Source organism: Dipodomys ordii, unplaced genomic scaffold (assembly GCF_000151885.1).
Source record: "Dipodomys ordii isolate 6190 unplaced genomic scaffold, Dord_2.0 Scaffold34, whole genome shotgun sequence".
In the NCBI taxonomy this organism is placed as follows: domain Eukaryota; kingdom Metazoa; phylum Chordata; class Mammalia; order Rodentia; family Heteromyidae; genus Dipodomys; species Dipodomys ordii.
This window is the reverse complement of record NW_012267250.1, coordinates 3,642,119-3,658,451: the sequence shown is the minus strand read 5'-3', so window position 1 is coordinate 3,658,451 and position 16,333 is coordinate 3,642,119. Positions and strand designations below refer to the sequence as shown.

General features: G+C 38.0%; 1 protein-coding gene across 2 annotated transcripts in view; it reads right to left on the bottom strand.

Annotated features, from left to right (window-relative positions):
* Prkg1 (protein kinase, cGMP-dependent, type I) overlaps nucleotides 1-16,333 on the bottom strand; it is a 1,080,074-nt gene that overhangs the window by 459,966 nt on the left and 603,775 nt on the right. The window lies entirely within an intron of this gene.

Here is a 16,333-nt window from a genome sequence, read left to right as displayed (position 1 = left end):
ATCTCAGGGTATCCACTATCCACGCCCCACTCCTGCCTTCCACAGGGCCATAGCTACTAGGGCTATTGCTCAAACTTACTGCTACCCCTGATCCTACCTCTACCACTGGACTTTGCACTAGGTGGTCTTTGCTAGGAATAATCTGATCTCTTCCTTTTGCCTTCAGTTAACAGCCTAAAAGCCATCTATTTTAGAGAAGTCTGTCTGTACCACTTGCTCCAAAGTAGCGTAATGCAAAATTAAAGTTCTTTAGACCTATCAGATTGTTTCAATTAATGAGTCCCACAAGCACACCAAAAAGGTTAGCCCTGTAAGACCAGCACCACCAACCATGTCATCACAACTAGCCCCCAGAATACTATTGAGAGCAAAGGAGATAATAAATCTTCATGAATGTATGGATAAACAAATGAATGAGTGAGAGGCCTGAGACATGTGAGATGAGAAGGGAAGATGGTTTAGAAAAATACTATCATAATCAAGACAGAAAGCACTGAAGACCTAAATTTCAAAAAGATAACAGCTTGTAATTTTCTATCCATGCTGTTGATCACAGGATCATTATTCTTTCATTTCTAAAGATATTTTCCTTCTTATTTAAGGACCATAAATCTCATGCTCTGATTTAGAGATTTGCCTGCAGCTAAGCAAGAAGCCACATTTGTATTATACCAGCAGAGTGACTAGCTTTCAAAAATAATTAGCTGCACTCCTGGCTCTGTGTCCCTTCATTTACTTTGACAAATGCTTTTTTCTTAGCGTCCATGGTCTTCTGTCACTGATGAAAATCTACCCCTTATGCTGTTAGTGAGAGCTCATCTCCAACTAGGAACAAATAAAGGAAGAGAGTAGAATGAAAAGAGACCCAAAGAAGGCATACCAGTTCCCCCAGCAACCTTAAATCAAACTCTTCCCTATTTTAGATATAGACTTGCTAACCTTGGGATGGTTTCATGTTCATTGGAAGAAGCAACAAGAATCTATAGTCAACACTATGTTTGTATGACTTGCCACTCCCCTTGTCTCTCATCCTAAAAAGACTTCCATATTTGATAGAAAGCAGCATTATAAACAAAAATTACCCTACATTTATTTTGAGGAGGTCACCAGAAAAGAAATCAGAAATCAGGTAAAAAGCATTTGCTCTTCATCAGAGCCTTTCAAGGATAGGAAGAGTAGTAGCAGATTACCTAACAGTGGTTCAGAGTGGAACCTTTCCCAGCTTTCTAATTATGTTGTAGTGGGCAAGATGCACTGCCTGATTGTCTTACTTGGCTTGCCTTTGACTCTGGCCTTCACACAGTCTTTTCTTTCTAACTGAAATATTATTTGATTGTTTGGTGACAAAATGTCACATAGCCCAGACTGGTCTTGAATTCACTGTAAACCCAGGCTGACATCAAATTCATGATCTTCTTATCTCCTCGTCAATACTAGGGTTATATTCTTGTGACCACGTTTGCCTGATTGGAATATTGTTAATCGCTTCATTATTTAGCTTTGTCTCTCAGTTCTATGTTCATCTGGACAGTTTTCATTTAGAAGTAATACACTGAATTTCTCTTGCTCTGTAAGTTCATATTTTAGTAGTAGTAGTGGCTTGTTATTTAGGTTTCCTGGAGGGTGGAGACTTGGTTAAGCTCTTCATTTCCAGTTTTAAGATGGAGCTGTCAATTCAGAACTAGGTTATCAGGTAGGTGTAATTAATCTTGTGCTAGTTAATCAAAATATGATTAGATAAACAATGTGCTATTTTGCTTCAAACCAGTAAGATCTTCAAAGGAAGGCACTTTCAACCACACATAAATGTTTCAATGTACTAATTACAGTTAATATCCAAGTATTTGCTGATATGATGTTTCAAATACCCAAACTTAACTTCCAAAGAATGTGTTTAGTCTCCATTAAATGAAGATTGCCAACTGAGCAATTGCCTTTACTGAATAGCTGTTTCTATTGCATACTTAGCTATATCTTACCCTTCTCTTAATTTATTTTCAGCCTACTCTTTTCTAATAGCATTTGAGGAAGAACAAGATCTGAGTAACCAGGATAACCTTTGAACTCTTCTATTATAAAATATCTACAGGGAAAAAAACATAATATGGAAACTTCATTAGTCAGAAGTCTTTGCAAACAATGGTATCTTTCTTCACTCTTTGAGCCTTAACACACTGGGAGCAAATAAGAAATACAACTTTAGAAATCCTATATTTACATGTTGCTGCTTACTTGGTACAGGTTCTTTTAATAAATAGGAATTTTCTTTGAGCTACAGTTTTTCAGTTTCCTGCATTATTAACTGCAAGTGATATTTTACGAGGAACAAACAAGTAAAATAACAATATCTCCAATTTATAGTGGATATCAGTAGGAAAATAACACACAAGCAGCTTTGCTGGAACAAATATGTTTTCTTTATCTTATGAAATGTGCTTTCCAGGGAACTGAGAAAACAACACAAGTCCTCTTAAAGAAGAAAAGCTACACAGGTAAGCACAGAAAGCAGCTTGTTGAATAATGCATATTTTTTAAGTATTAACAACTCACCAGCTACATCTATACTGATTCTAATCATTCACATAGCCCCGTTTCTGTGGCAACCCAATGACAGCAATTACATGGAAACACATGTTACACTTATTTCATTGTACTGCTTTACAGTAAGGTCCCAGAAACCAAGAGGCTCGTCTGTACACTCACTCTGAGAATACTGGGTTCGTCAGGTTTAGAAACTCATTTCCAAGAGACATTCTAAGCAAAATACTAAAAAAAGACCTTGTACAGATATTTAGTCCCAGAACACTAGCAATCTCACTGAGACCTTGGAATAGGTGATACTCACATATCTGGGCTTAGGTTTGAGACACAGGTTTGAGCATGGTAGAAAATATTGTTGTATTGTAAGCCAAGTTGAAGCCTTTCAAATATAATGCAGAAAAGCCAAATTTTTACCTGATGGCCTAACTAAAGTTATAACTGCTTGTGAAGATGGAGAAGGAAAATCATCTCTCATTTTCTCAGTGACTGGAAATGGAAACAGAAAAGCAGGATGGGCTGGAAGCAGACAGTAATAAAAGCAAGTAGTAAGAAGAAACAGAGAAACAATGTCTTCAGGAAAATAGTAATGAGGGCCCATCACACTGCAAAGAATAGGACAGTTTAGCTAAGGAATTTTTAACCTCCACAAGGCAGAGGCACAGTCTCCTAAGAAATGAGGCTTGGAAAGTCGATCTGAAAGAGCTTGGTGTCCTGACAACACCACTGAATGTAAGTATGTAGGCCCCACATTAGTAATGACAGGCTTGGACAACATGCAGGAAGAGTTTATATAAGTACATGTAAAAATATCTGTACTTTCAGTGAACATCTTTAAAGTTAATGTGCATATAAGACTTCTACTAAAAAGAGTCTTTAACTTCCATTTCCTGCATGAGAAGCAGGACATATTTCTCTCTTGCACTCACTCCTGCTCTCTTTTAACATGACTCTCTTGAGCCATCTGGCTGGAGCCTGCCATTTCCCATAACACTACACTTTTCTTTACATTAAACTCCTTGCTTTGCCATGTTCAAAAAACAAAAGACTTCTAAGAAAAGTTTTCAAACATCTCCTTCTTTTATTGCGTGGTGTGGTTTGAACTCAGGACATGCTTTCTCAGCAGGTACTCACTCTAACTTTTGAGCTATTCCACAAATTCATTTTTGGGTTTTGATTTTTTTATTATTATTTTTGAAATTGTTTCTTACTTTATGACCAGGTTGGCCTGTGATCTTCCTATTTGTGAATTCCTGACTTACTGGGATGACAGCTGAATGTATGAACCAGCCATTGGTTCAGATGGATTCTTGTGATTATTTTTTGTCTATGCTGGCCTCAAACCATGATCCTCATTCTGTGGGTCTCCACTTTCCAAGTATCTAAGATTACAATATTGAGTCACCATGCCCTGGCCTAATATTGAGTCTTTTCTTTTTCCTTTTCTTTCTTAGTATTTGTGTTTGAACTCAGGGCTCTGTAATTGCTAGGCAGGTACTCTTGTACTTGTACCACGCCCTCAGCCCATTTTCTTATTCTGACTTTCCATACCAGACTCTTTGCACCATCCCTCTGGACACATGGTAGTTTGTACCTTGATGAGACCATGACCAGAATAGCAATATGTCTCCTTCTTTTAAATGTGAAGAAGCCAAGAGAATAAAGTATCTGAAGATAACAATGGCTATAATAACTATTATCCGAACATTATAAGACTGTGGAATCACCCATCTAGTCTACTGAGCAGTGACATCAGTGACCTCTACATAAATGCAATAATAGCAATCATGTTTAAATGGTATGTTTCTCAAAGTGAAGCATACAGAGGTTCTACAGGATTGATCCCAGGAGTTTATTTTAAATGCAGATTCCAGGGATCTGTATTCAGAGGACTTGTAGTAGTTGTTGTTTTTGTTGTTGTTGTTAATGTTCCTCCAGTGGGGTTCCAAGTACCTTTATTTTAGTGAGCTCACTGAAGGATTTCTCTATCTCTTTATATCATTTTGATAACTTTGACATCTCTTTCTTTCTTGTATCTTTAATGATGCAAGAGAGTTCCTCTTCTCCTTTAAAACTCTACACCTTTTGACGATCCCTCTTTCTTCAATCTAGTCACTTGTTGGAAAAGTGCCATAGTCTTCCATTTGATTGAGGGTCACTGTATCAGGTCTCTTCCATGGTGTATTTATGGGGCCTATGTCCACTCTGTACAAAGAGGATAGTCCTCCATATGATAAGCATTATAAGTGTAAGAAGTGAAAACAAGAGGGAACATTGAAACTTTAGATTTAAGTAGCTCTTTTTTAAAGTCCTAAATAACATTTAGGATTCAAATAGTGTTTGACTGTGTTTAGTTTCTAAAGAGGCATTGGAAACCACATAATAATATTGCTGCCCTGCCTGACCCAATATTAATATACTGAACATAATCCCTTGCATTATACAAACCTATATTAGCCTGAAGAGTCTAGCAAACACTCTCATTTATCATCTTATCTTTAAAGCTAGAAAATGCAAAATCCATTTTAATACTCTACTTGTAATTGATATCTTTTGAACTTCTGAACACAAGATTTTCCACTTAAGTATTTTTCTTCGCCAAAGAATCATATATATCTTAATCCACACATATTTCTTTCTCTGAAGTGACAGTTTCAATGTAAAATAGTCTAAATTAATAGCCAACTCTCTTCTACTTTTCCCCTCTGTGAAATAATTTACAGTTTCTAGGCACTCTGTTTTTATAAGTAAGCAGCCACCAAAGATTAGGAAGGAATCCAACACAATGAATTCTCTTGGCAAAATAATAAATTAGCTAAATTGTATCTATTAAATCACCTATGCAACTGGCAGTAGATTTACTGTTATACAATAAATGACAAACCTTCACAAGGGTTTTTCACTATTCTGTCATGTGGTTATAGCTTTCCCAGTTTCTTCCTGTTAGTTTTAGGCTGCATTTCTGTTCACAACTGACAAGCAGCTGACAAGGAAAGAAATATTTGAAAACTTGGCTACTGGTAAAATTTAACAGAATTTTTCCTTTGGGGCAAAAAGAAAAAATCATATTATTTTAAGTACAGAAAAATAACTTAGGATCTCCAGAAATTAATTATTTCCTTTCATAGAAATGCTAGTAATCCACAGTAAACATGGACAAATTAGTTTATCTCTGACTTATTTTCCTTATTATCAAAGTATAAACCTCATTGAAAAAAAAAAAAACAGAAAAGAAAAATCCAGATTCCAATATCTCACACCTGTAATCCTAGCTACTAAAGAGTCTGAGATCTGAGAACAGCAGTTCAAAGCCAGCCTGGTAGGAAAGTCTATAAGATTCTATCTCCAATTAACTTCCAAAAAGCCGGAAATGATGCTGTGGCTCAAAGTGGCAGAGCACTAGCCTTGAGCACAAAAGCTCAAGAATGGTGCCCAGGCCCTGAGGTCAAGACCCAGGACACACACACACACACACACACACACACACACACACACACACACACGATACCTTGAGTTATATAATAACTGCTATAATCTGTATTAAAATCTTAATTGCACATAGGCATCAAGACTATCTAATGATTTTATACCAATACTAGGGCTTTAATTCACAGCCTGAGTGCTATCCCTTAGCTTTTGGCCTTAAGGCTTGCTCTCTTACCACTTGAGTCACAGCCTATTTCCAGGTTTTTGGTGACTAATTGGAGATAAGAATCTGAAGGACTTTCCTACCTGGGTTGGCTTCCAGCCATGATCCTCAGATTGCAGCCTCCTGAGTAACTAGGAGAGACTATATATTAATTTTAATATGTAAATGGTGACAGAATTAAATAGACAGCACCCCCAAAAATGTTATATATGAACTACAGAAGACAGCCAAAGCAGGATAAACAAGGAAAGCTCAAAGATCACTTTTAGCTTCCCCTCACTTTTCTCCCTTCCAACAACTCAATAGCACTCAAAATGGATTTTCTGACCTTCTACATAGGCAGGTTATGAGACCATCCTGCAACAAGACTTTTTTTTTTTTCTACACCTACAGGAAAGAATCTCCAAACATTAAGACATCACAAAGAATGAATAGGCTGTGGTAAGTTTTTCCAGTTTATTGCAATTAGACCATAAGCTTTTCCCCTCCTCTCATATTTCTCCACCACTGTCCACTCTTCCATAAGACTATTTTAAAAGCATTCAATGTTTACCTGTTTCTATAGGGTACCATTTCCATATGAAACTTTCCATACCACCTTGACTTTATATTGAATGGATGTCTGTGCTTTCTCCTTATTAATCTGTCTTTTGTCTTAAATTTGAGATGAGTAAAGGCAAAAGATTTTTCTTGCCTTATAATAGATACAAAGACTATAAAAAGAGAAAAGAAGAAACTGATACATCTTTACTGCCCTCAAGATTTATTGCTGGTTTTGCCAATGTGGCAAAATTTTCAATAAATCATTTATATCTATCTTCATCAATGGTTCCCAAACTTTCAAGTCTTATTGTACTTTAAAGTCTTCACTTCTCAAACAACCTATCTTATCTACTTGCTCACTTAACCATCTACAATGAAAAAGACTACCTCTTAAATTCAGGAAAAAGATCTAGCATCTTTTCTTAAAAGAAGTAGGCAAAACAGAATAAATTGTCTGGCAGCAGGTCACTAGGAGGAAACTCAAAAACAGAGGGGACTTCAGATTTCCTAGGGAACTATTCTTTCTACCTGGACAAAGGAAACATACACATTTATACTGGAAGTGAACAGAGGCCTGAAAATGATAGGCATGGTACACAGAGACTACAGAAACAAGGGAGAGAAAGGGAAAAATGCAGGAGGAAGTATGTGAGTAGGAAAAGCCAATTTAGGAAGGAACGCCCACAAAGAACATAATCTGTCACTGACCTACCCAAAAAAGAGTATCTCCATTATCTCCATTACACCTAGTTATTAAAATTCTTAGGCTGTTTCACTTATGTTCAGAGAATGGAGGACCAAATAATCTCAGATCTGTATCATTTGTTTATAATACAAGTGACATGTGAATTTACGTGTAATATTTTGGTAAAAGTAATGAGCTTGGTTATATGTGTATTTATCCTGTACATCAATATTGTTCTCAAAAAGAATCAGGTTTAAGATTAGCATTTAAGAACTCTAGGCAGAAAATGCAATAAGCTGCTCATCAAATCAATGGCAAGCCAAGAAGGTAATATCTAAAGGACACCTTCTTTCACAACCCAGCTTGTAGATAAGGGTGGGGGAGGGACTGTCAGAGTTGTGTGGCTTCCAGTGGAATGCAGTAATCACTCATAATCCCTGTCCTGGGGCATATAAATACATAGAATTTATTCTGATAAAGAGAAGAATCAGTTCTTTAACTCAGTAATAAAGGGACAAGTGAGATTCATCTTAAACCTCAGCAAGAAGGTCAATGGATAAACAGTCATTATATTTTTGCTTTTTGTATACCTCTAAAGAATCAAACAAATAAAAAATGCACTCGGAAGCTGTCTGCTCATATCCTGCATTCTCTATCTTGTTTGACAGAACAAAAACTCCTCACAGGCACAACTATTCTTCTGCTCAAAATCTGAATGTTGAACACCATAAATCCGTAGTGAAAGTTCAAGAGAAAAAGTTTGTATAAAGTTGGAACTCCTTGCCAGAAGCTGGTGACTCATGCCTGCAATCCCATTTACTCAGAAGGCTGAGATCTGAAGATTGTGGTTCAAAGCCAGCTGAAGACTCCTATCCCCAATTAACCACCAAAAATTCAGAAGTGGAACTGTGGCTCAAGTGGTAGAGTGTCAGCCTTGAGTGGAAAAGCTAAGGGACAGTGCCCAAGAGCTGGGTTCAAGTTCCAGTACCAAAACACACACACACACACACACACACACACACACACACAAAGAAAAGAAAAACCAGGGGTCATTGTTCAACTCACATTTAACTTCTATATTGTTCAACTCAGTACCTATCTTCTATATAGTGCATAATCAAAAAGTATTTATAAATGTTGAAATCCAGTTGAGTAAATAATAGTATCCTAAAGCTTTCTTTCCTTAAGCACTTGCTAATCTGCCATGTGACAATCCAGTTTCCTTTTTTTTCTTCAATTTTCTGGACTAATTTATTCAATAAATTTATTCTCCATAAATTTTTTTTATTGTGAAAATACGGTACAAAGGGTTTACAATTACATGGGCAAGATAATGAGTACATTTCTTATCAAGCATTGTAGCCTCCTCCTTTGTTTCCCCTTCCCATCCCTTCCCATCTCCCACCCCCCCCCCCCCCCCCAACCCCTAGTTTCCCTTTCAATGGCGATGCACACATCTCCTGTTTTCCTCATCCCCACCTCCAGTGTGCACACACCTGCTCTCAGGAGGATTTCTTGGAACCTGGCCTCCCTGCAGAAGTCCTGCTGTGGATCATGAATGACTGCAACAATTATCCAGTCTTGGGACACTGACAGAAAACTCAGGATTTCTAAGTGTGCAGGTAAACTTTTGCACTTTCTTTTCTCTCCCCACAGGCATCAGCTTCCCTTTTCTGGACCCCTCATGGGCCTTGGACTAACACATACAATTGCATTTTCAGGGATTACAAAAGACTGAGCTCCTAAGGAATAGGTCATTTGCACTTCCTTGTTTCCCTGCAGGCATTTGTTTTGTTCTGCTAAACCAAGAGTGAATTGGCAAACACCTGGAGACACAGGAGAGGAAATCCTGGGTATTGTCCAATGAGCAGATATATACTGCTATTTCAACCTAAATGCCAGCCAGTTGTGACAAAGATGATAATAACTGAAGCATTGTTACCATTTATTATGGTGTTATTAAACTGTCAAGAATAGAATTACTTATACTTTTATGTGAAGAATGAAAGAGTCTGGTATTTTTTAACTGTATATTCACATTCAAGAGCATTACATAATGTAGATTTTGTGAGCTTCCTAAAGTTTAGGAGTTAGTGGCTAGATTATTTTTTTTCACAGTTTTATATTTTACCTATAGGGTATTTTTTTACTCTTTTATATTTATCTGTAGGACATTTTCTTAGTTTTATATTTTATCTGTGGAGTATTATTTTTAAAGTTCTATGAAAATGGCTCACTTTGGAAAGTAATATTTTGTTTTGCAGAGATGGAGGGAATGACTAAGAGAATGATGTAGGGTAACTCTTGACAGGAGGTATATTGGAAATGACTGTCTAGCTCAAAATAACCACTTAAACTACTTTCTTCCATAACAACAGCAAGGTACCCACAACTAATTTTGGAATTCAGGATCTACCAAGCGAGTTTTCAGCTGTTATCAGTATGGCTCCAACAGTAGTCAGAATAATTGAAACTCTGTCCCCTAGAATAGACTCTACCCAGAGTCTCTTAGTCCCTGTCCTAACCTTGTCATGACCCAATAAGGAAAGGAGATTAACATGTGGCACTATGGGGGGGGGGGGGTTGGAGGATTCCCCTGGACCAGATAAACTCTGCCCATCACTATCATGGAAGACAGTTAAGTAGTCCAAACCTCTGGACACTTCACCTTCTCCCTACTGAACCAAGTCCTAGAAAGACATTAGAGTGAAGTTGGTCAGTTAGGTTCCTTAAAAAAGAAAAAGAAAAAATTTTTAAATGAGATTAAAAAATGTGATACACACACACACACACACACACACACTCACACAATGGAATTCTATGCCTCCATCAGAAAGAATGACATTGCCCCATTTGTTAGGAAACAGAAAGACATGGAAAAAATTATATTAAGTGAAGTAGGCCAGGCCCAAAGAAACATAGGTCCCATGGTTTCCCTTATTTGCAATAACTAGTATATGTCTGAGACAAGCAGAAACAGTCAGATAAGTTGATGTTAGGCGACATGAACCCCAAGACAAGGATTCAAATGGTTTTTCTTTCTTGCTATTGTTTCTAACATATTTATAAGATGATTTCTATGTTGCTTTGTATGTCCCTTCCCTATGGTATTACACCTGTTTTCACTGTATTTGATGTTGGTATAATTTGGGGAGATGAAGGGGAAAACCAAATTGTTTAAATAGGAATACAGGTGGACCCATTGCAACAATGAGATGTACAAGACATTATGTTAAAAAAAGAACTTTACAACTTTGGTGTGGTGCAGGGCAGGGCTGAGAGGGGGAAGGGTGGAAGAGGCGAGAATGCTAGATAAGAAATGTACTCATTACCTTGCCCATGTAATTGTAACCCCTCTGTACGGTATTTTCACAATTTAAAAAAATGTGATAGAAATAGACAAGAAGAAAAAGCAGAGAGATCTGGTGTTTCAATACAAAAGACACACAAAGGGAAGTAGAAAAGCGAAAAGCATTGGAGGAAGAGCAATACACACACACACACACACACACACACACAAAGGGAAGTAGAAAAGCGAAAAGCATTGGAGGAAGAGCAATACACACACACACACACACACACACACACACACACACACATATGCAGGATCAGGTTGGGAGAGAGACAGAGATAGACTGTCTTAGATGTCTGGCAATCACCCAGACCTTTGTTTGAGGATTGCTGCATTAATAGTTTTCATCATTTGCTGCTTTGGACTCAATTGTGTATGTCCTCACATTCACATTTTATGACTCTAATTCAAGAAGGGACCTTTAAAGAGGTAATTAAGGTCAAATGAGATCTTAATATGAAGTTCTAGTCTAAGAGGATGAGTGTCTTTCTAGGAAGAGAAAGTGGCATTAAGGATGCATCCACATAGAGGACAGATAACTGCAAGATGAAAAGAGAGGCCTCAGGAGAAAACAATTTTGCTGGAATTTTGATATTGGGTTTTTAGCCTCAAGAGCCATAAAAAATAAATTTTATATTGTTTAATCAGGCTAGTCTATGTTGTTATAGAAACTCTAACAGATTAATACAGAATCTGTGGGCTATTAGGATAAAAGGATAACATTAAAATATCTCTACTCCCTTTCTGTACTGTGGTTATTGTACACATTCCAAAATGTGTACATTTTTGTTCTAAAAATGAGCTCTACTATATTCCTGTAGACATTGGATTTTGTGTGTTTACATAATTCTAACTCTGGGGAATGTAGAGTTCAATGGCAAATTTAAACTGGCACTCCTGAAGTAATGTTTTTCAAGAATCATTCAACTGTGATAATGAATTCAAAATGCATTCTGTCACACTAGGTTTGGTTGTAATTGTTTTGAATACTCTGAGCCCCCCAGTCAAGTGTTTGAGGAAAAGCTTCTTTCTTATAACTGATCAACATAGGCTCATTCTCAACTTAGCCTTCAGAAGAGATCCCATCCTAATTTACAAAGCAAATGTTAGTTCAGACATATTTGTGAATTTGGTTATTAGATCATTCTGATCATAGCAAAAAAAAAAAGTTCCTGGGTTGTACATTTTAAGCAAGGTTTCTGTATTCAGACCTGGATTCCAGGCTTGTACTTTTTCACAGCATATGAAGCTACTTCCTTCCTTTTTCTGTGTTCGTTTAGCTGACAGACGCTCCAAGAAGGAAGATCTGCTTGTCCAATTAGTCATGGCTACCCATGTTTGAATAAACGGTCTTGTCTACCAGAGTGCCCTCAACAGGAGTAGCTCTAATGACATCCTGAACAGGGTTCACTGCTCAAATAGATATCCTGTGTGCCAGAGAAGTGCAGTGTTGAATAAGTCTGTATTCTCCACACCAATGCAGTGGTGGATAAATCTGTATTCCCCATAGGCCCAATTAATATAAATGAATAAGTGGAATTTGAGCTATTTAAAGAAAGAATTCCAAGATTTAGTATAAGAACCTAGTAAGCACCAAGGTGATTAGTAAAATTATTTTACTAGGCTGTTATAACTCTGCCACATGAAAATGACTATTCACCTTTTAATCCTACCTCTATACTGGTTTAAATAATGTAATCTGACAATGAACCATTAGTTCACTGAGTCCCATTGGTTCAATGATAAAAATGAAGACGTAGACCCCCCCAAAGAGATGTGTGTCTCTTTCTACTTAGAACTTTGGTTCATATATTACTCCAGCTTAGATAATTACCAAACAATGAGTAATTGTATCTACAATTATGAATTACCATGTAATGATAAATAACAAAAATATAATATGCATCCTAGACAATAGGTTATATTCTCATTTAAATGATACTGCAATGGAAATACAGAGAGTTTATCAACTAAATTTACCCCAGTTGTGTTTAGCAACACAATTTCCTGCTAACCCAAATTTCTCTGACACTGAAATTTGTGCTCAATCCTCCTTCACAATATTGCCTGAAAGCATCCTTTGGAAAGCAAAGTCTGAAGATCTAGATTCCATTACAGACTAAGCCTCAGGCACTTGACACAATAGGCATTCAGCTTCTGCAAACCTCATTGTCTTCATATTGGAAAATTCTTTCCATGAAGAGAATTTGGCTTGATGTCAACTTCCAGTCCTAGTGTGGCATATTCTCAGAACCCTCAGACTTAGGTAATACTGGTCTTGCTGAGAGAATTGGTTTATCATAGGTCTAACAACTTCGCTCTATTATTTCAAATTAGGTGCACTAATTTGAGAGGTAAATGTATTATAGGCCAACTTGAGGGCTGAGAAATTGGGACTCATATTATAGAAAAGTCAGGTGCCAAAGGTTCATGCCTGTAATCCTAGCTAATCAGGAGGCTTAGCTCTGAAGTTCAAATCCAGCTAAGATACAAAAGTCTGTGAGATTCTTATCTCCAACTTACTAGCAAAAAGTCAGAAGTAGAGGAAGGGTCCAAGTGATAGAGGGCCAGACTTAAGCAAAAAAGCTAAGGGACAGTGCCTAGACCCTGAGTTCAATCCCCAATACCTATGCAAACTTTTTTTAAAAAGCATTCATTACATGTGTAATTGTGTGCTTAAAAAAATCCTTACATGTTATTGTCTTGTAGCACTGAAAATTGCCATCTATTGACAGAGCACTGTCACGTCAAAGCTACAATTAGTAACACACAGAGTTCATCAGGAAAAATGGCAAGAAAAACTGTGCCCAGTAATCCATAATACTGGATTAATTGTGAAAAAGAATACAATCAAGAGAAAGGCTGTATCTTTGCCTCTTAGGAACAGTATCTATCATTGGGCAATTCATTGAATACAGCAAAAAATTTCCATCTTGATTTCTTAAGCCAAATGGTGTATGTTGAAAGCCTGGCTTTATTAGTTAACATGAGCACATTCATCAACTTCCTGTGCCTCTGTTCCTTTCTCAACTGAGAGGCTACACTTATCTCATAGAGGTGTCCAGTACAAGATAGGAAATTGTGGGCACCAAATCAATATTCAGATTTTAGAAAGAAAGCCCTAGAGGTGAAAGCTGAAGGATGAGGATGTAGGTATAGTGGAGTAAGTGTAAGAAGTTCTCAACAAGGAAACAGGATAAGCTACTGCCAGGAAGTAGAAAAGTACAGACCTTATACTGTAAAAAGTGAATAGTACCATTTTGGAGGAGGAGGAGGAATAATGAGAAGCCACAAGAGGAGCTGTTAAAAGCCTGAAGTACAACTTCTATTGTTGATGAAAAGTAACAGAAAAGCCCAAAAGTTAACATGAGAAATAATCAGTTAAAATGAGTGTTCTTTATGACACATCTATTAATATTTTATGTTCATATTCCAGAAAAAGCATACTGACTTTAACATAATTTGTTCTTGTGATTTAGATATTTAAACTTTTATTTTATTTCCAGAGACTTCTCTTTAATTACACTGCTTGCAGTATATTATACCAAATTTCAAATTGGTCCTGGCTTCACCTTTTTTATCGTTGATATATACTAGATTAGCACCAATCCCTAAATCCCATTTCTGCCCAGAAGCCTTTGTTGATAATCTAGATCTTATGATTTCCTTCCAGTTCTACATCATCACTTATTCAGTCTCCCAAATACTAACTTGGAAAAACTGTGGGCTGGGAAGGTGGCTCAGTGGTAGAGTGCTTGCCTTGCATGCATGAGGCCCTGGGTTCAATTCCTCAGCACCACATAAGCAGAAAAAAAACCGGAAGTGGCGCTATGGATCAAGTGGTAGAGTGCTAGCCTTGAGCTGAAGAGCTGAGGGACAGCACCCAGGCCCAGAGTTCAGACCCACGACCAGACCCTCCCCCCCAAAAAAAAGAAAAAAATACTATAACATAAAATGACAGGCAATTCTTTCTTATCATTCACTTCTGTAGTCAAATGAGGGACTGGTGGGTGGAGAGAGCTAAAGTCAATTTATAAGACTGTAATCCTAGATACTCGGGAGGTTTGAAGGAAGCCCTGGAGACACTTTTACCTCTGATGAGTCACCCAAAAGCCAAAGGAGTAGAAGAGCACTTGCCTGAAGCACAAAAGTCATGCACAGTGCCCTGAGTTCCAACCCCAGGACTACTACTACTATTACTACTACTACCACACATACACACACAAAATACCCAAAACAAAAAGCCTACTTTCACTTCATGGGCAATAGACTCCTGTATCAGAGTTCACAATAAAAATCAAAATCTAAATACAATATAAAAAAATTCAATTAATGTATGCTCTAGTCACTGAGTGATTATTAATATTAAAATGTAGCCTGGCACCCAAAGCTCATGCCTGCTATCCTAACTACTCAGGTGTCTAAGATCTAAGGATCCAGGGGTAGTTGTGATAGCAAAGTCCTTGAGAATGTTTATTTCCAATTAACCAGCATAAAGCTGAAACTGGAGCTGTGGCTCAGGTGTACAGTGACATTATTTAGCTCAGAAGCTAAAGGACAGCACCCAGACACTGAGTTTAAGACCCACTACACACACACACACACACACACACACACACACACACACAGAGATCTTAATATAAATGAAAAAAAAAACACAAATTATGAATACAGTATGATAGATGCTTGTGTATGGAGAAAATAAAACTTAGATTTGCTATTTGTTATTTATAGGACACAACAGGATGAGGGTGAACAAGCAACTGGCAGAAGCTTCAGTTTGTCTTTTAGTTTTTGGTGCAAGTCCTGGTGCTCAAACTCAAGTCCTGGGTACCATCCCTCTGCTCAAGGCTACCACTTGAGCCCACAGCTTCAGTTCCAACTTCCCTACCCTGCCTGGCTTGGAAATGCAATCCTAAAATCTCAGCCTCTTGAGTAGCTAGGAGTACAGGTCTGTGCCTCTGGCGCCTAGCTGTTTTCTTCCTTTCTTTCTCCTTCCTTTCTTTCCTTCCTTTCTCTCTTTCTTTCTTTCCAAAAAAAAGTTAATTTATTTCCAAAAAGTAAAACTTGATGGCTAAAACTTATCTAAGAAGCGGGCAATTACGTTGCATTTTAAGGGATCTCAACTCTGCTGGAAAGTGAGTACACTTTTGCCTTACAGCCTGGATTGTGACTTTAAATCCAGTTCAACAATCTATCACAAGAGAGAAAATAGCCCACTGAGCCCTGGAGGCCTGGCTAAGGACAAGCCCGGGGCGGTTGGCGGTTTCCCGCCGGCGGACGGCAATCAAACCGTCGGTGACGTCAGGGGAGGACGACGCTCCCGGTTACCATGGTGAAGCCCCCGGCGGCCATGTTTACTGTGGTCAACTAAAACGGAACCCCAGGTGGCGTTGCCGGTGGCGGAGGCGGCCGAGCGCTGCGAAGATTGCAGAATAAGACACGGGAGAGGAATCTGAGTAAACAGTACTGCGGAGACGGAAGGACCATGGATGTCTAGTTAGGGGTGTGTGTGTGTGGTGGGGGTGCCAGCGGAGTTAGCGGAGGGGGGGTGGGCGGGCTCAAG